We start from the raw sequence: 21028 nt of genomic DNA, 5'->3' as shown, positions 1-21028 counted from the left end.
CCGCCTCCCCCCTCGCTGCCATTTCAATTCCTGGGGAAAACACTGGTTCCCCTACAAGCCATTGGGGAAGTGGCAGTCAGGGCAGTGGATTTGGAAGCCACCTGGGATGGTTTATTCTGTGGGACTTTGTGGAAAGCACACAGTGACCTGGCCTGAGGGTCAAGCCACGAAGAGAGAGCGCCCTGAGTCATGCAGAGAGAGTGCCGGGGGGGGGGGAGGCAGGGTGCACAAACAAGTGACAGAAGTGGGTGTCCGACATGGAAGGATCCCTAGAGCAGACAGGAGGAAGTGCCGTGGCAGTGAGAGTACCCCATGACAAATGACCATATTGGGTCAGACCAATTGTCCATCTAGCTCAGTGGACAGTGCCAGATGCTTCAGAGGGAATGAACAGAACAGAGCAATTTCAAGTGATCCATCCCCTGTTGTCCAATCCCAGCTTCTGACAGTCAGAGACTTAGAGACACCCAGAGCCTGGGGTTACATCCCTGACTGTCTTGGCTAATAGCTGTTAATGGACCTATCCTCCAGGAACTTATCTAACTCTTCTTTGAAACCCAGTTATACTTTTGGCCTTCACAACAACCCCTGGCAACTAGTTCCACAGGTTGACTGTGTGTTGTGTGAAGTACGTCCTTAAACCTGCTGCCTATTAATTTCATGGGTGATTCCTAGTTCTTGTGTTATGTGAAGGGATAAAGAACACATCCTTAGTCACTTTCTCTGCACCAGTCATGACTGTATAGACCTCTGTCATATCCCCTCTTCCTCCTCCCTTTTCTAAGCTGAACAGTCCCAGTCTTTCAAATCTCTCCTTCTATGGAAGCTGTTCCATCCCCCTCACCATTTTTGTTGCCCTTCTCTGCACCTTTTCCAGTGCTATTATCTTTTTCAAGATGGGGTGACTAGAACTGCACTCAGTATTCAATGTGTGAGCGAACCACGGATTTATATAGTAGCATTATAATATTTTCTGTTTTATTATCGATCACTTTCCTAATGGTTCCTAACATTCTGTTTAGCTTTTTTGACTGCTGCTGCACATTGAGCAGATGTTTTCAGAGAACTATCCACAATGACTGAGAGTTTTCATGAATGGTAACAGATAATTTAGAGCCCATCATTTTGTATGTATAGCTGGGATTATTTTTTCCAATGTGAATTACTTTGCACTTAATGAATTTCATCTGCCATTTTGTTGCCCAGTCACCCAGTTTTGTGAGATCACTTTGTAACTCTTTGCAGTCAGCTTTGGACTTAACTATCTTGAGTAATTTTGTACTGTCTCCAAACTTTGCCACCTCACCTCTTCCAGATCATGAATGATGATTATGTTGAAGAGCATTCGTCCTAGTACTGATCTTTGTGGGACACCTCTGTCCATTATGATAACTGACTACTTATTCCTACCCTTGGTTCCCTATCTTTGAACCAGTTAGTGATCCATGAGAGGACCTTCTCTCTAATCCCATGACTCCTTACTTTGCTTAAGAGCCTTTGGTGAAGAACTTTCTGAAAGTCCAAGTACACTATAGGCTATGGAGCACCCTTGTCCACACACCCTCAAAGAATTCTAATAGATTAGTGAGATATGATTTCCCTTTATAAAAGCCAAGTTGACTCTTCTCCAACAAATCGTGTTATTCTCTGTGTCCGACAATTCTGTTCTTTACTATAGTTTCACCCAATTTGCCTAGTACTGAAGTTAGGCTTGAATCACTAAGGGCCAATCCAAGCTCCTCTTGCTCACATTCAGTCATATCTTACTCCCCGGGCGGTCCTACTGACTTCAGTGGAGTAAAGTACTACTCAAGGGCATCGGCATCCGGCTCATGGTGTCTTCAAGGAAATTTCATTGGGGATACGTGGAATCCTGAAGCAAAATGAATTGGCTTATTGAATCAATTTGCTATGTAATCAAGTCCTGTGCTTCCATGTATGTCCACCGTATAACAGTGGATGAAACATTCTGACTCCCTGCTCTCCCTCCAGTGTACCCCTGGGCTTGAATGAGACTGCGGATCTCTGCCTTTTTTTTTTTTAACTAAGATTAAGTACCACTCATACAGAAGAGTGAAATAATGTCCCTTCTCTACATTGCAGAACGAAGAAGCTATTCCATATCTCTTGCCATCCTTCGTGTATTCCTTCTCTACCTGCCTCCTGATTCTAGGCTTCTAAAGCATTTTTTATTAACTCTACTTAGCTCAGAGCTTGATATATATTGAAACAAAACTTTTGTTGTTCAATTTTCCTCTGACTATTCATTCAAATACAGCAGGCTTTTGACTTAGTGCATTCATTAGATCTGTGCTTGCAGGGCTTAATGTCTGATTCACAAATCCTGAAAAATCTCTAATTTTCTTTAAATATGGGTGAATTAAAGTTCATGAAAGTTCAATATTTGATTCCTAGCTTCATGCAGTTCTGCCAGTGAACCTTCAGAGCCATACATATAATCAACATGAGTGACGATACACAGCTGTACTGAAATCCTAAGAGCTGAGGTTAATCTAATGCTGATTAATTGGAAATACTGAATTTGTGTACCATCCGCAGTGTAGTAATACTTTGCAGTTCCTTAGCGCTTTTCATTTTCAAGAGCCTGTATGGACAGTAACTAATTACCCTCACTACCCTCATGAGACAGGTAAGTGTCATTATCCTGTTTTTTCCATATGGGGAAACTGAGGCACACAGGTTACGTGACCTGTTGTGCACCACACAGTGATGCAGGAACAAAGCTGGTATATGATCTCTGGAGCTCCCAGCTATAGATCAGACCATGCCTTCCTCTGTGTATAGTTAGTCCACCGTCAATTAGGGTGCCTCTTGTCTTCTATATCTGTGACAAAGACATACCCAGGCAGGTATATTATCCTTATGTCTGACCAACTTCTCAATAGCTCACTGAAAGGGGTCATCTGTGGTCTCTGCCCAAAGCTAAGAACTAGATGATTGTTGTGGTTATTGCAAGATGTTTGTAGGTGTAAGGGCACTGTTGGCCCCTTACTGAAATTTAGTGGAGTTTTTTGGTTGGCTAGCTCCCAGTACCAAAAGAAAGGGGAAGGGTCAATGGGAAATCAGGACCCGGAGACTGATAGTCCCCAGTAGCAATGGGGAGAGGCCAATGCTCCAGGTCAGCCTGATTGACAGGGCAGGTAGGCTAATGAGGGAGTCAGGAGGCCAGGACGGGTCCCGTCCTCCTTGTGAGCTGGAATTGCCTGGAACAGAGGGCCCGAGCTCAGGAGAGAGCAGGGGTCTGCGCTAAGCTGGGGAGCCGGGCCATGCTGGCCAGAGAGAACCACAGAAGCAGCCCAGGGAGCAGGTGAGTGCTGGGAGCAGCCCAGGGAGCAGACCTGTGCTGGGAGCGGAGCTGCAGCAACCAGAGCCAGAGGGACCAGAGGAGCAGTCCAGGGGGCTAGAGGCAGAGCAGCAGCAGTGCCGAGGCAGAGTGGAGCTGGGGCTGGAGCAGTTTGGACCTAGGTGTGGTGAGCAGCTGGGGAGAGCAAGGGGGACCTTGAGTAGTGGGCCGAGCGCAGGGAGACGCCCCCAGCCAAGATGCCCCTTGCAGGCTGAACTGGGAGAGGGATCGTAACCTGACAGAGGGTGTGGGGGCGATGCTGGGAAGAAGGGTCCTGCCACCTAGAGCCTGAAGGCGTGTGGCCACCGCCAGAGCAAGTGTCCTACCTGCAGCATCTCTACAGCACAGCCAGGGCCTGAGCAGGAGGCCTGGGACATGTGAGGGACAGACTGTGAACTGCCCTGACATTCCAGTGATGGCTGGTTGTGATGTCCCCATGCCACAGTGCGGGGTGACAGGTTTTCCTTTAAACTTTCCCATTTTTTTCCTTATTTTTTTTTTCAAATTGATTGGTCTTTAATAAATTGTATTTGCTTTGAACTCTAGGCAATGATCAGTGGGTCAGGGAAGTCTCCAGAGCGGAGAGAGTACCCCAGAGTGGGGATACCCTAGCCCCTACCCTAAGTGACCACGATAAGGTTGGGAGTGGGCAGGCCTCAGGGGAAGAGGTGGAGAAAGATGGTCAAGGACAGGGCCTCAGGGGGGGAACCATGGTCCAAGCACCGGTGACCCCTCACTCCTGGGGAGCTTCTGGGGCTCATGTGTAAGCCTCCTGAAACTGAAGACAGGCTTAGGAATCCTGGGCCGAGCCTTGTTGGGGTTATGAGGACTCTGCCACACAGGAGAGTGGAAGGGGAGTCCTCGAGGTCAGGCAGGTCTCCGGGTAAAGGGAGTAGCAATGAGGATTCAGATCCTTTCACTAGCCAATTCCACTGTGTACTTTATAAGCCAGAAAAGTTCCCCACAGTAGCGAGACCATTCTCCTGCTTACATAAGGGAAATGATTTAAGAGCTATGTGAAATATAGCGTATTAGACAGCAAACCTGTTGAAGTGACACTGGTCACATGAGGCTAGGCAGGATCTCAGGGCTAACTCAGTCAACACAGAACAATATACAGCGGTGGAGACAGCACTTTGTTTACCGTCTGGACCAGGTGGAGCCTTGAGCATTTACACAGAAAACCGAAGCCCACAAGAGCTCTCTGAAGAACTTGTTAATAAGTGTCAGAGTAGCAGCCATGTTGGTCTGTTTCCGCAAAAAGAAAAGGAGTACTTGATCCGATGAAGTCAGCTGTAGCTCACGAAAGCTTAAGCTCAAATAAATTTGTTAATCTCTAAACTGCCACAAGTACTCCTTTTATTTTTGTTAATAAGTGTAGGCTCTAATTTATGGTGGTTGTTTTTCTTTTACCTGTAACCTGACATAAGCAGGGTCTGAATGTGCTCTCCGTTGACATCTAGAAATGTGTTTACCCTGGTATATACATTCCCACTTTGCCTAGATGCACAGCATGATGGAGTAGCTTTGCCCAAATGATCACTTTTGGCTGGGGTTGGATTGCCAGTCATTTCATTACTGGGTGCAGGGTAATAAAGTGTCATCCTTGTGTGACTAAAGAAAGGGCAGCAGAACTGTGCTTGGCATTCCCTGATAGAGGGGTTTACACTCAGCTGAACTGCACTCGCTAAGCAGAGGGTAGAGGTGTCAAAACTCAGTGGAGATGAGGGTGGGAACAAGTGTTTTTTGCCCAGTAGCATGGGCTCTACCTAAGGGCCCTAGCACCATTGACACCTCCTCCCTCCTCCCATTTAAGGACAGACCCGATTAAGACTCACTGAAGAATCTTTTGTTGTGGGCACATGTAAGAGGCTGGGGGAGGCTAAGCCTCCCCAAAAAAAGGCTGGCCATGCAGAAGAGCAAATGCCCCAGATGCAGCACAGGTCACCTTCTTTTGGCAGCGCACTGACCAGCCGCCTTTGGAGCACCAGAAGTGAAGCTCCTTAGAAATGGAGAGCTTCGGCCTCTTCCCACGAGGCCCTGCCCCTCCTGCCACAGAGAGGAGTGGGCAGGCCTCGGGGGAAGTGGTGGAGAAAGATGGACAAGTACAGGGCCTCGTGGGGGAACCACGGTCCCCTCACTCCTGGGGAGCTTCTGGGGCTCATGTGTAAGCCTCCTGAAACTGAAAACTTATGCTCCGCCTATGGTTGTGGATCAGTAGAGCTGAAATCACTGAATCAGCGCTAAACCTGTTTATGGGACAGTGTCTCTGGTGAAAGAGACTGCCCACCCTGCACTAGCTGTGAGGCTCCCCCTCCACCGCTGAAATCACTGAGAACTGAGATTGCTGAGAACTGTGATGCATGGTGGGATCTCAAGACCTCCTAGAGGCTGCAGTAGAGAGACTGGTGGTGGAGTGAGCGGCCAGCAGCGGAGTGAACAGTGTGGCAGCAGCAGCTGAGGCATTGCTCGATGCCTTTCCTCACCCACCCGGGGTGGGAGGTGAACTCACGCAAACACATCTCTGAACTCTGGGTCATTGCTGAACAAGGACAGCAACTGTGAGTGGGGTGCAGTGGAAAGAGAGGGGAGCCGCGTCCTAAAGGGATGTTTATTTGTTGGACTTTCACACCACGAGGGGTGAAAGTGAGGCAAAGGACACTGCCCAGAATACTCTGGGCTGGGTGTTTTGCTCATGGTCAAGTTTTCAAATCATGCTTGTGTTTTCCCAAATTAATGTCGTGTTCCTTTCCTCTTTTATTAAAAGTTTTCTTTTCCATACACAGACTCAGTGTTTGCCAGTGAGGAAGTGTTGCCTCTTAGAGGCGCTCGGGGTGGTGTATAATTTTCCCAGATTACTGGGTGGCAGCTCGAGCCGGTTCTGTGTTGTGTTGACAAAAGGGAACCCTGAGATATTGAACCCAGCCCTCGTTGCTGCCAACTCCACTTGGCAAAAGGGTTACGCTTATGTTTCCAAAGGCTTTTACTTGCTTTTCTTTGAATCTTTCTCTCAAGCGCTGTTTAAACATCCTTCAGTTTGGTTTTACTATAGCCCTGGCTAAGTGCCTTGTGCTCAGGAGAGTTAAAGTAAAGTAAAACCAGTGGGGTGTTTTTATGGAGGCAGCAGATTGGTGCAGGCTGTGGGTTTCTCAGCGATCAGGGCCTGAATACTGGAGTGTACTGAAATGGGGTATGGAAATTGCTAGCCTACAGGCTCGTGGAGCGCAGAGCGGAGCATTTGTGTTGCCAGCAGCTGGTAGTTGGGGAAGGTTTACCCTGGAGGACACAGACAAGGCTCTGTCCAGGCAAGAGGGCCCAGAGCAAATGCATTCAGAATAGCCAGTAGCTAGTCCTACTACATCAATGGCAGGGAAAAGCATGACAGACATATCCAGGAAGTATATTACCCTGTGTCCTACCATCTTCTAAATATTTCATCAAAGGGGATCTCTGCCAAAAGCTAAGAACTAGCTGCTTGTCATGATGTTTGTACAAGAAACAGTTTGAGACATGGAAAATGTTGAGTATTGGCTGCAAAACTGTTGAAGTGAAACTCTTCACCTGAGCCAAAGCGGGGTATGCTTGGGTGTATATGTACTCCGCACCAGCAAGGAAGGGGTTAAAGAGCAGTTCTGGGTGGGAGGTGCCTCACCCCTCCACATCTGCAAATCATGCCAGGACTGGAGGAGGAGTTAAAGGACGGAAACTCAGCTCAGATGGGAGCAGCACTGGGAAGGGAGCAGGCTGTTGTGCTTCCTAGTGAGAGAGGCTGACAGCTAGCCCAGCACAGCCCCTGCCCTCACAGACCAGGAACACAGAGCCCCAGGCTAAGAAGATGTGACTCTTTCTCAGGGCATACAGGATTTTGAGTTACTTTATAACCCCTCCTCTTCCTCAGTGAGAGAGAGACCTGCTTGTGCTAAACGGGGTGTCAGCTCCCGGGAACGCCACTCTGTTAGCCATCCAGACAATCAACCTGCAAAGCAAAGTAAAGGTTAACTGTAGATGCAACCCAAACCCCATTGAAGAGTGTTGCCCTGTAGAATCCAGCCCCTACCACAGGACACTCACCAAAACTACCACGTTTGCTACTTCCAAAGAGACAGTGCACATACCAACCTGATTGGTTCAGCTGAGGAATCACAGTTTACTTCCTATAACACCAGTGAGATTAATTTATAATAAAATCAAGAATAAGTTAATTAACAAGGGACAGAGATGGAAGTGATTCCAAGCAAGGATAGTGGAAACAAAATTGGTTACAAATACACCAAAAGCATAACATGCTTCTAAAAGCAGGTCAGAGGCCGTGGCTAAAGCAGTTCCTCACCCCAAAGTCTATCTGCAGAACTTGCTTGTTTTCAGTTACAACCAGCATACATAATGGCCACGAATCACTCCCCTCCGCCAAGAGTGCTCCTCAGTGACATCAATAACAGAATATCTTCTTGCTTCTCCTTATATTCCCCCAAACTGATTGCTTTGACCTCAGAGTCAAGACAACCCCCTTGTGGTTTTAGTCTTCCCATGCCGATTTCACATCCCGCCCACCCGTCAACCTGGCTTCTCCTACTGACTTGCGTGCAAATGCAGCTCCCATTATGGTTTGGCTTTTACGATGCTAGATTTACATCGGAGACCTACGCAGACAGGTAAATCAACATTCTTTGGTCTAGAACAAACTTGTTATCATCCCTGCCTGGTCACATGCTTTCAATATATTTTTAGTAAATACATTTAACTTCTTAATGATCACCCGTACATACACCACCCAACATTACAGTGACCATGTGATATCAACTTTTATTTGATTCTTCACATGACCTTCTGACAGGCAAATACCATGACTGCAATGAGTTTGAGTTTGTCAGGCCTGATGGGCCTTGCTGACACAGAGTAGTGACCCACCAATGGGTCTCTGTGCCGAAGAAGGGGAATGAGATTGAGACTTGTACTGAAAACTAGTGAACTCTGAAGGGAACTGTGATACGTCCAAGGCCCTCGGAAGTAAAAGAGGCACCATCGTGACTGAACCTGTCTATGGGTTTTTTCATGCTTTTATTTAACCTTGGTTTGCTGGCTGTGTGGACTGTTTTGTTTTCTTCACCTGGGACCTTGAGAGGGGAAGAAACAGTCAGGAGGCCATGACTGAAGAGTTGAGTGTCAATTTGCTAGGATGCATAGGCACCGACTTTCTAATTTCCCCAGGGGTGCTCCACCCCACCTCTACCCCAGGCCCCGCCTCCTCCTGCCCTGTTCCTCCCCCAAGTTCACACTGCCCTTCTCTGGCTATTTCTGCCCCCACTTATCCCCTCCCTCCCCCCCTGTGCCTTCTGCACACCCCTGAATAGCTGACCACCAGCAAGCTGGAGGCGCTGGGGGGAAGGGGGAGGAGCTGATCGGTGGGGCCCGCTGGTGGGTGGGAGGCACTGGGGAAAGGGGGAGGAGCTGATCAGTGCGGCCCGCTGGCAGGTGGGAGGCGCTGCGGGGAAGGGGGAGGAGCTGATCGGTGGGGCCCGCTGGCGTGTGTGAGGCGCTGGGGGGAGGAGGGAGAGGAGCTGATCGGTGGGGCCCGCTGATGGGTGGGAGGCGCTGGGGGAAGGGGGAGGAACTGATAGGTGGGGCCTGCTGGCGGGTGGGAGGCGCTGCGGGGAAGGGGTAGGAGCTGATCGGTGGGGCCTGCTGGCGGGTGGGAGGCGCTGGGGGGAGCAGGAGGAGCTGATTGGTGGGGCCTGCTGGGAGGGAGCGGGAGAGCTGATCAGTGGGGCCCGCTGGTGGGTGGGAGGTGCTGGGGGAAGGGGGAGGAGCTGATCAGTGCGGCCCGCTGGGGGGAAGCAGGAGAGCTGATTGGTGGGGCCCGCTGGCGGGTGGGAGGCGCTGGGGGGGAAGGGGGAGGAGCTGATCGGTGGGGCCCGCTGCGGGGGAGTGGGAAAGCTGATTGGTGAAGCCACCGGTGGGTTCTGAGCTCCCACTATTTTTTCCAATGGGTGCTCCAGCCCTGGCACACCCACGAAATCAGCATCTGTGCTAGGATGGAGATAATTGAACCCACATGTTTGCACTCCACACATCTCCTAAAGGGGGCACACTGCCAAGGACAGATTCATGACATGGTGTCTCAGGGACAGCTCCATCAATGTTGAGAAGAATGGACATCCGTGGAGACAGCACTTGATTTACTATCTGGACAGGTGGAGACTGGGACATTTACAAAGACAAACCCCAGAAGAGCTCTTTGAAGAGTGGGGCTCCCTGCGCTATGAAACAATAAACTGTAGCTGTATAAGAGCAGAAGAAATGGCCCAAGAGAAGAAACTCTGCCAGCGGTGGGGTGGGGTGTCATAAAAGGTGGATCCCAGCTCTTTAAACTGGACCCTCACTGCAAAGACTGAACTGTGGATGAGAGAGACCTTTTTAGACAGGAAAGGAACTTGTTAATAAATGTAGGTTATAGTTTGTGTTTTATGTTTTTCCTTTACCTGTAACCTTATGTTTCCAAATGCTTTTACTTGAATCTTTCTCTCAAGCTCTGTAAAATAAACTTCAATTTGGTTTTACAATAGCCCTGTCTAAGTGCCTTGTGCTCAGGAGAATGTTAAACTAAGTTAAAACCAGTGGGGTGTTTTTAGGGAGGCAGCAGATTGGTGCCCGCTGTGGATGTCCAGGAGATAAGGGCACCCAAGTGTAACTAAGTGGGGTGTGGAAATTGCTAACAGGAAAAAATGGGGCTCACAGATTGCTTGTGTTGCAAGCACCAGGTAGTTGGGAAAGGTTTATTCTGGAGGCCACAGACAAAGCTCTCGCACACTGTAAGCAGGTGGCAGCAATTCATCCCAAACACCTCAAATAACCCCCCAAAGTGTCACAATATCACCATCACAGACACAGTGAGGGGATTACTGCTGGGTGGGACTATTAGAGACTGCACCATTGCGAGACATGGTACTAATGACTGGATTACTACTGGGCAGAGCACCAGGGCCCCGGGCCACTCCTTGGCGGGAGGCCAAGGCCCTGGGCCACTGCTTGGTGGGATGTGTGATGTGGAGAAATCCAAACTTACAAGTTTTACCTCCTAAAACCCAATTTATAAATAAGCTTTCCCTTTCACTACTAAGCTGTTAACAGCAGCAACCCTCGTTTTCCCCTGCTCAGTCAGGGAACTGGGACTTTCCATATGAAAGGAACATACTCAGACTCCTACCTCTCAACACACACGCAAGGACTTGCTGCTGCGGCTGTGTCTCTAGATGCATCCCCTACTTGTCTCTCTCTAAGGGACTGATCCAAAGCTCTGGAAATCAACAGACAGCCCCCCCCCCCCGCATTTCAGCAGGCTCTGGGGCTAGCCCTGAGAGCCCTGGTACTAACAGCTCTTCTCAGCAGACCAGAACCAGCCAGCAGCTCCCAGTCAGCACAGCCCACGACTTCCACCACCATCAGCCCTGACTGCTGCTTTCAGCTGCCACAGCTCCTACCACTTCCAGTACACCATCCCTTCCCCTGCTAATGGGGCATTAGTCCAGTCACTCCCTTGCAGTTTGAACACAAGCACAAAGGGAAAGACTGTTGCTTTTCCCATTTTGTTCTTTATGCCTCTGTGGCCACCTAGCTCCAGTGTGAACACTTGTCCAGAAGGAACTAGCCTGGAGAATGTGCCAAATCTGTCCACACTCTGGAGCTTGAAAAGATGCTCCCCCTGACCCTGTTTGGTGGCTGATGAGAAATGAGTTGACTACCCCAGCCCCCTAAACAGTGTCAGATGGGAACGTCTTGCCGATATGCCCCTTCCCAGTCCCCTGAACTCTCCAGCCTCTCTCATGCTCTCATCATCCCATACATCTCCCAGTCTAAGGGTTTTATACTGCTGCTCATCCCTGCAGCATCTGGGCACCTTCCATGTAAAATCAGTAGCAAAGTCCCTTGTGAACTTCTTGGAGTCTTCTGTCCTGCTCAGTATGCTGAACCCGTCTGAGCTGGTGCATCGCCCTGTGGATGCTACACGCCCAGCACCTGGGTGCACAGCAGATTTCCTGTGCTGTTTAGTTGGGTTTGTTTTTCTAGGTTTGTTTACATGGTTTCTTTTGTTGTCCTTTTTGGCCCTTGTTTCTAGGATGGGGATAGGCTCCTCTGATGGGAAAGGGGAGCACAATCTATAGCAGAGAGTCCAAGCCTCTCTCGGGAGTTGCTTGGCTCATCTGCCTTTTGGGCTGACCCCTCCCATCGCTGCCCTTCTCTAGCACCTCCCAGCTGAGGATCTTAAAGCACTAATGAATCCTCCCAACTGCACTTGTGAGGGAGAGGCATGTCATCCCCTTTTTACTGACAGGGAAGCTGAAGCCCAGAGAAATGAAGTAACCTCAAGGTCAGAAATATCAAATCAATGGCAAAGACAGTAATAGAACCTTGGTGTACCTGGTCTCAGTCTCTTTCTCTAAACAGAGCACCCAGGAAGCCAGAGTCTCATTCTTCTGCTCTACTCCCTGGAACACACTCCTGTCCAGAGCACAGAACAGCCCAAAAGGCCTGACTCCCATGTTTCTGCTCTAACAACTAGACAATGTGCTCCCTCTCCCCCTCTTTCAAAGCAAGCGTGCACATGTCCTTCTAAGCCAGTTTCTGACAGGCAGCTGGTAAAGCCACCTGAGAACTACAACTAGAAAAGAGACAGCACGCCTAGTGTGCTTCCCTTGGCCTGGATAGGAACATGGAGTGACATGCGGTAAAGCCCTTTTCCCATGGGGCTACAAAAATAATACCCAGTACATTCCAGCTTCCCCAATAACAATCAGCGTGAGAAGCATGCACTGTGGGAAAGGCTCAGTTTGTTTTTCCTGAGTATTATAAATAGCGTTCCGGCTGCAGGCATGACATTAAATGAGGAGGAAGCGGGGAGGGCCATAATAGGCTCTGTTTGAACTAGGGCTCTGATTAGATTTCAACTTCCTGCACAGTTGCTGGTCACTTCCTGCTGGGTGAATGCAAAAGTGCTGCTGTGGAGGAGCCAGCAGGCCCCAGTCTCAGCAGTCAGCTATGGGAACCTGGAGTCCTTTGGGAGCAGTACAGTAGATATTGTCTGAGTTGTCATGTGCTCTGAGCACTTGGGAGTCTATTTGATTCCCAGCTCTGCTACTGCCTTGCTTTGTGATTTTGGGATAGCACCAGGGTTGGATACTTTCCATCTTCTGAAGGTGGACCACTTCAACAGTCATGAAGGCATCTCTGCTTCTACCGCATCATAGTTCTGCTGCCAAGATCTGTACCTCTGACTTCAGTACCACCTCTGCACCAAGAACCTTTCTCTGAAATCCCACAAGATTCAGTTTAGGCCTTTTCCAGTTTGCTCATTACCTTCTGTCTGGGTCACCTTTAACTTTTATAATTATTACCCATGTTACATTACTGGTCCTCAGTTGTGAATAACCCCATTCCTACAGCTTATGTATATATATTAACATCCCTCCCCCCACACACACACATTTAAAAGAACATTATGGTTGCAAAGTCAAGCACTCCTAAATTAGGAAATGCCAGAACGAAGGCTACCCATGCAACATTATTTCAGTCCCCTGTTGCATTACGATAGTCATTAATTATATGATCACATATTGTTTTCCACAGACCCCTACATCACTAGCACACAGGATGTTTGGTGATCACTCAATGAGTAGCTGTTCAATATTTTATTTTTGCCTCATGATCCAATACGTGGCCCAATGCATCATTTACTGCACTCTATTCAAACCCTGTACTGAATGCAGAAGTAGTGATCTATCCTGCGCTTTTCTATGGCATGCATGACTATAGCATATGAATCTTTGCAAACATTAGTGAATTTATTTTCACATGAATGCTAGAAACTTACTCTTGATTTAAACAAAAGCTGTGATTTACACGCAATCTCTTCTTTCCAGCATCTGGGATTTGAAGAAAAGATGCAAATATGGTGAGAGTCTTGGGACTTGGTAACACTCAAGTCTTATTGCTTTAGGTCCTGTACCTGCAATTGAATCCCCATAAAGTGCATGGGTCTGCCTGGATAGAGCAGCTTGCAGGTTACAAAATATTCCAGCTCAACCAGAAGTTCTATGCTTGATGCAGGAGTCTGGGTGAGGTTCTCTGGACTGTGCTATGCAAGAGGCCAGACTAGAAGACAATCACTATACTCACTTCTGGCCTGAAAATTGATGAATCAGTTTCTTAGCTCGTGTGAAAGCCTAACTCACGGTTGCGCTAGCAGCCCAAAGTCTGTCATCGATTAGAGTAAAAAAGCGGGATATGAAGCAAACAGGTTCACCAAAGCTCAGCATAAAGCATTAAGGGCTGAACACCAGTCACAGAGGCCCCAAGTTCTATCTCTGGGGCACACACCAGCCTTCACAGCTACAAATAGAAACTATGTGGTCTACAACTTTTACTTATCTCTTCAAATACTAGAAAGCTGGAACAAAGCAGAGAAAAGGTGCTCCAACAGCTAGGATAAAAGAAAAGGAGTACTTGTGGCACCTTAGAGACTAACAAATTTATTAGAGCATAAGCTTTCGTGAGCTACAACTCACTTCATCGGATGCATCCGATGAAGTGAGCTGTAGCTCACGAAAGCTTATGCTCTAATAAATTTGTTAGTCTGATGAAGTGAGCTGTAGCTCACGAAAGCTTGCGCTCTAAAATTTGTTAGTCTCTAAGGTGCCACAAGTACTCCTTTTCTTTTTGCGAATACAGACTAACACGGCTGCTACTCTGAAACAGCTAGGATGTTAGTCTGGCGGTCAGAAGCCCTGGGTCAGCTTCTTTGCTCTGCAACAGGCTTCTTGTGTGACCTAGGGCAAGTCACTTGCTCTCTCTGGAGCTCAGTTCTCCATCTGTACAAGGGGGATAGGAGCAGTGCCCTACCTCACAGGTGTTGAGAGGTGCTCAAAACCCATAGTAATGGGGGCAGATGGTTGGTCATATAGGTAGGTCACATCTGCAAGCCTGGCGCTGGACTGCAGCATTGCCTATGCGTTAGATAGTTGGTGTTCTTAAGCTCCAGCTCCTGGAGTCACGTTATCCCATGAGCGTCTCTTAGCTACCATTGGTTACAAAGTGCCTAGCCCTGGTGATTCTGCAGAAACACGTGAAGCCACAAACCCTGAGGGCTGGTATCCCCGCAGGCAGCTCAGTGCACCCCGCAAGCATTGGTTTTGCAGCCTCACTGGGAAAGCCAGCCTGGGGGTTAGGGCAATTGGGCGCGCTGGGTGCTCATACAACAGAGCGACACGCCCGGGCGCGCGCACACCCCGGCTCCGCCCCTCGCCCCCGCTGCTTACGCTGGCAGACATCCCCCACAGCGCGCGGACACCCCAGGGAGTTCAGCGCGTGCGCAACACACGGAAGAAGAGGACGAGGGGGCGGAGCGCAGCGCGACGATGCCTTTGTTTAGGCGAGGAGTACTTGTGGCACCTTAGAGACTAACAAATTTATTAGAGCATAAGCTTTCGTGAGCTACAGAGCTGTAGCTCACGAAAGCTTATGCTCTAATAAATTTGTTAGTCTCTAAGGTGCCACAAGTACTCCTTTTCTTTTTGAGAATACAGACTAACACGGCTGCTACTCTGAAACCTTTGTTTAGGCGGCGGTTTCCCAGGCGCCCCGGCGGCGGGGGCGGGGCCAGGCGACGGGGGGGGGCGTGGTCGCGGCCGCGGCGCCGCGCGGCTCAGTCGGAGCTCGGCGCTCGGAGCGGGAGGAGCTGGCGTGCGGCCTGTGCGCGGAGCGGCCCGAGACACAGCGCGAGCCCACAGCAGCCCGGCACATCGGCCGGCCCCACAGGAAGAGGAGGAGGAGCCGCGCAGAGCCCGCGCCGCGCGGAGCCGCCGAGGATGATAAACACGCAGGACAGGTACCAGCCGCGGGCGCCCTGCGGGACAGGCCCGGGCCCTCCGCGCCACCTCGGGGGGTTCCCGGGCTCTGGTAACCCCGGTGGGGCCTGCGCCGGGCCGGCGGAGGAAGCGGCGGGCTCCGGGAGCCCGTCTGTGCAGCGTGACACCACCTCGGGGTGCGGGCTCGCAGCGGGGGCCGGACTGGGCCTGCTAGAGCTGAGGGGCCGTAGCCCGGGCTTGCCGTTGGGCCGCGGTGCTAAGGGCCGCCTTTCCGAGCCCTGAAATCGAGGGGGCGTTTTAGGGGTGGGTTTGTTCGCGCGGTGGATCTGGCTTGGGGGAGCCCGGGCTGGGAAGGGCAGCCGGCGCTCGGCCTCTCGGGGGGGCTCGGAATGGGTGCCATCCAACCGAATCTTGCCCCGGGTTTGAAGGAGGCGTTGGGGAGACTCGCATTTCCCCCAAGCAAAACGTGAGCTCTTTTGGGCTGAGGTTTAGGAAGGGGCTAGCAGGAACGCCGCTCCAGTGGCCTGTCTGCGGGGCCCGGCTTATCGCTTTCGCTGGAAACCAAACGCGACAGGCGCTTTTAAACATATACTGGATGCCTGGCAAGCCAGGAAGGCTTTTTGTTTATGCATGTTCCCCTCAAGTAATTCTTAGCTGTTACCTAAGCTGAATGCTGAGTCGGCAGTATTACGGGGGTCTCACCTTTTTGCTGTCTCTGACTGCAAACTGATAATCAAGTGTCACTAATTTACATCTTAGGAAAATGATCTGACTACAACTCAATACCCTGCTTTTTGGCAAAATCAAGATAGACTCTCGGAGGCAGCTGAGCATTCAAATAAAAAAAGGACAACTCCTCCTTGTTTTTGCTGATACAGACCAACGCGGCTACCGCTCTGAAATCTGTCACCATACTAAACTAAAGTGTTCTACAGTATTAGTATTAATTCTGCCATTACGGGGGGGGGGGGGGGGGGCTGGATAAGTGGTTTCTAAACATAAAAAAGTGTAATAAAACCAAAATGACTTTGTATATGAGACTTCTCATCACAGGGCTTTTGGAAAAAACCCTGAAGGCCTTTAAGTGTTACGTAAACAGTAAAGTAATTCCATCCACGGACCTAGAAATCAGGTCAGCAGTGAGGTGATGATCTTTGCCTGCATCCACTAGAATTAGACATGAACAATTAGTCTATCTTTTGAGTGTTCACAAAGTGGAATAATTAATTGCAAGTCTTTTATTTTCAGTCATATGTAAGGCATGAGAAATGTCATGTTGTTCACATATTTTTAAAGGCTTGTTATTAGTGTTTCTTAATGTCTCGCATTCCTTTTAAACTTAACTCAAAAAATTTAACACACTAATTTACCCATATATTCATCCTGCTTATACATCATTTGTTCTGATGATACAACCCAGTTCAAGGGGTTATAAAAACTACATCTAGAAAAGATTTATAGGACTATATTTTCAAAGTCATACCAGGCAATTTTACTGCATACGTTTGTGTGCCAGGCTAATGAGCCTATGCACGTCAGATTATTTGTGTATGCAGTGTTACTGTAGCAGTGTTAGTCCTAGGTGAGTGAGGTCATATCTTTTATTGGACCAACTTCTGTTGGTGAGAGAGATGAGCTCTTTGTAAGCTCCAAATCTTGTCTCTCACCAACAGAAGTTGGTCCAATTAAAAGACATTACCTCACCCAATTTGTGTCTCTGAGATATTAGTATGCAAGTTAACATGCCTGAATTTGAAATTCTGATCTGGTAGGTGATCCTGTCCACTCCTTACAGAAGCAAAATTTACCCTTCAGTAATTTTCTTATGAGAACTGGTTCTTACAGGTGAATGACTTAATCTGTGTAATATCTAGAAGCAGGTGTTTACTAATGTGAAGCTGATAAGTGGAAAACAGTGATGTATTCACTATTTAACACTTTCCCTTAGTCTGTCTTGTTTTTCAAAAAATTGTCTTTTTGTATCCTGAGACTTGAATCTCTGGATTTCTTGTTAAACCTCAGTCATCTTAAAATGCGTTTGTGGCATTGTGGATCATCAGAGAGGGTATTCCTGTTTCTTGGGAGCACCTTATGTGCATGAGAAAAAAGGAAAGTGTTCAAATGTTTCACTAATGGTGATTGCTTATGTTAAGGTGGGAAAAGTGGAGGCTTCCCACAGAGGCATTAATGTGACACAGGAATGAATTTTACTTCTTCCCAACACAGTATGTACAGTGAGTTGACTGTCATATGACTCTCTCCTGGCAAATAATGGAAACTAGAAAGTATTAAGCCTTTGGTAGTCTTAAAAAGAGAGCTGATGTTAAAAAAAACAAAAAAAAAAACCTTTACCAAACAGAATCAGGGCTGCTTCAGAGTAGGCAATTCTTTCCTCTGCAAATTTGGGATAAACTTATTTTATGCATAGATTATTCCTGCATGTTAGGTGAGAACATATGGAGAATACAGTATATGTATATTTCAACCAGTGGTTTTAGTGAGATGATGCAATTAACTTTCACACTTGAATGTTATACAGGGTACTGCATGTCCCTAGAAAAGGCCAGCACTTTTCTGGTCATGTTGCATTCTAAACTAGATATGAAATGGTGTTTTGTTTTGTTTGTTTTTTTAAACTAATTCTCTTCCATTCCAGGGCTGATCTCTCTCTCTCCTCTTTATGCTGCTTTTTTCCACTTCTGTTACCAAGATTATAATGCAGATCTAGGAGTTACCTTTTAGTTAGCAATTCTTGCTGACCTAGTTAATTTTTACTTGTTAGATGGTGAATAAAGCTGAAAGTCAGAGCAATTCTTAACTTCTGAAGGAGCTTCTAAAGAGAAGCAATTTTCAAGCCTCATTTGTAGAGCCCTGTGCCACAGATTTGCAGTGCTCTACTCATCCAGTGAATAAAGATTGATTGTATTGTCAGCTGACAAAAGTTCATAATCAGTAGTGATACATTTGCCCAACCATATCTTCAAGTGTAGTGGTTTCTTTTTCAGCAAGGATATTTTATTACTTGGATCAACTCATAGTTTTGAGTCCTGAATAAACTGTGTATTGGTTCTTAAGATTATCAGAATCGTGCAGACAATAACAGGGACTGGAGGATGCATCTAACTTATTTTCCGTCATGTGTTTTGAAGAGACATTCTATGAACATGGTACATCTTTTTAATATTTAGAGACAAACAAGACTCTTTATAAACTGACTTAACCCTGTGTTCTTTGTTAGGAGCGTGTTCAAAAATGAACACTTCCATATCTACTCAGAACCTGTTATGTGCAGTTCAAAACAAATCTCCATGGTTAATTCTATCATAGTGATGTGGGAATTGAAATGGAATCTTTTCCATTTTGAAATCCATGTGATATATATATATATTATACATTCCAGAGCCAAACAGATATCTTGGTGATGGCCATGGATTAGAAAGCAACTTAGCCCTGGTCTACACTACGAGTTTAGGTTGAATTTAGCAGCATTAGATCAATTTAACCCTGCACCCATCCACACGACAAAGCCATTTTTGTCGACTTAAAGGGCTCTTAAAATCGATTTCTGTAGTCCTCCCTGACAAGGGGATTAGCGCTGAAATCGACATCCCTGGGTTGAATTTGGAGTAGTGTGGATGCAATTTGATGGTATTGGCCTCTGGGAGCTATCCCAGAGTGCTCCATTGTGATCACTCTATACAGCACTTTCAACTCAGATGCACTAGCCAGATACACAGGAAAAGCCCCAGGAACTTTTAAATTTCATTTCCTGTTTGTCCAGCGTGGCGAGCTCATCAGCACAGGTGACCATGCAGTTCCAGAATCGCAAAAGAGCTCCAGCATGGACCAAATGGGAGGTACTGGATCTGATCGCTGTATGGGGAGACGAATCCTTGCTATCAGAACTCCATTCCAAAAGACGAAATGCCAATATATTTGCCAAAATCTCCAAGGGCATGATGGACAGAGGCTACAACAGGGACCCGCAGCTGTGCTGTGCGAAAATTAAGGAGCTCAGGCAAGCCTACCAAAGAGGCAAACGGCTGCTCCGGATCACAGCCCCAGACATGCTGCTTCTATGATGAGTTGCATGCAGTTCTAGGGAGTGCCCCTACTACTACCCCAAGACGAACAAGAGGAGAGGTGGAGGCAGCGCGATGAGAGGAGGCCAGATGCAATGCTGAGGCTACTTCGGCGTCTGGTGGAGCTGCAGGAAAGGCAGCAGGAGCACAGACCGCTGCCGCAACCCTTGTGTAACTGCCTGCCGTCCTCCCCAAGTTCTATAGCCTCCTCACCCAGATGCCCAAGAACGTGGGGTGAAGGGCCTCTGGGCACCCAACCACTCCACCCCAGAGGACTGCCCAAGCAACAGAAGGCTGGCATTCAATAAGTTTTGAAGTGCAGTGTGGCCTTGTCCTTCCCTCCTCCCCTCATCCACCACCCCACCCGGTGCTTCCCTCCTCCCCCACTCCTCCTGGGCTACCTTGGCAGTTATCCCCCTATTTGTGTAATTGAATTAATAAAGAGTGCCTGATTTTGAAACAACAATGACTTTATTGGCTCTGCAAGTGATGATCGAAGTGCGGAGGGCGATTGGCTTACATGGAAGTAGTGTGAACCAAGTGGGCAGGTTTTCATGAAGGAGAAACAAACAGAACTGTTGCATGGTAGCCTGGCCGGTCATGAAACTGGTTTTCAAAGCTTCTCTGATGCGCAGCGTGCCTTGCTATGCTCTTCTAATCACCCTTGTGTCTGGCTGAGTGTAGTCAGCGGCCAGGCGATTTATGGCGGGGTGGGAGGTTGAGGCAAATGTCTCCCCCTTACTCTCTGATATTGTGGAGCACATAGCAAGCAGCAATAACAATGGGAATATTGGTTTCGCTGAGGTCTAACCGAGTCAGTAAACTGCACCAGCATGCTTTTAAATGTCCAAATGTACATTCTACCACATTCTGCACTTGCGCAGCCTATAGTTGAACGGCTCCTGACTACTGTCCAGGGTGCCTGTGTATGGCTTCATGAGCCATGGCATTAAGGGGTAAGCTGGGTCCCCAAGGATAACTATAAGCCTTTCAACATCTCCCAACAGTTATTTTCTGGTCTGAGAAGTAAGTCCCTTCCTGCAGCTGTTCAAACAGACCAGAGTTCCTGAAGATGCAAGTGTCATGTACCTTTCCCAGTCATCCCATGTTGATGTTGGTGAAACGTCCCTTGTGATCCACCAGTGCTTGCAGCACCATTGAAAAGTACCCCTTGCTGCCAAGGTGGTCCTGTCCCAAGATAGGGATATGCGTTCCGTCTATCGCCCCACCACAGTTAGGGAATCCCATTGCAGCAAGGCCATCCACTATGACCTGCACATTTCCCAGAGTCACTACCCTTGATAGCAGCAGCTCAGTGATTGCATTGGCTAGTTGGATCACAGCAGCCCCCACAGTCAATTTGCCCACTCCAAATTGATTCCAGAGAGCCACTTGCTTCTGAACTGTGAGGGCTGCTTTCATCTTGGTATTGCACTTCAGGGCAGGGAAAAATAAGTCACAAAGTTTCATGAAAGTTCCCTTATGCATGCTAAAGTTTCACAGCCACTGGGAATCATCCCAGACCTGCAACGCTATGTGGTCCCACCAGTCTGTGCTTGTTTCCCAGGCCCAGAATCGGCATTCCATGGCATGAGCCTGCCCCATTGCCACCAAGATGTCCAAATTGCCAGGGCCCGTGCTTTAAGAGAAGTCTGTGTCCATGTTCTCATCACCGCGCTGCCATCGCTTCCTCGCCTTCTTTTGCAGGTTCTGCATACACTGCA

The sequence above is a fragment of the Dermochelys coriacea genome, chromosome 10, assembly GCF_009764565.3.
Source record: "Dermochelys coriacea isolate rDerCor1 chromosome 10, rDerCor1.pri.v4, whole genome shotgun sequence".
Lineage (NCBI taxonomy): Eukaryota > Metazoa > Chordata > Testudines > Dermochelyidae > Dermochelys > Dermochelys coriacea.
The sequence above is the reverse complement of the archived record's forward strand: the minus strand, read 5'-3'. Positions refer to the sequence as shown.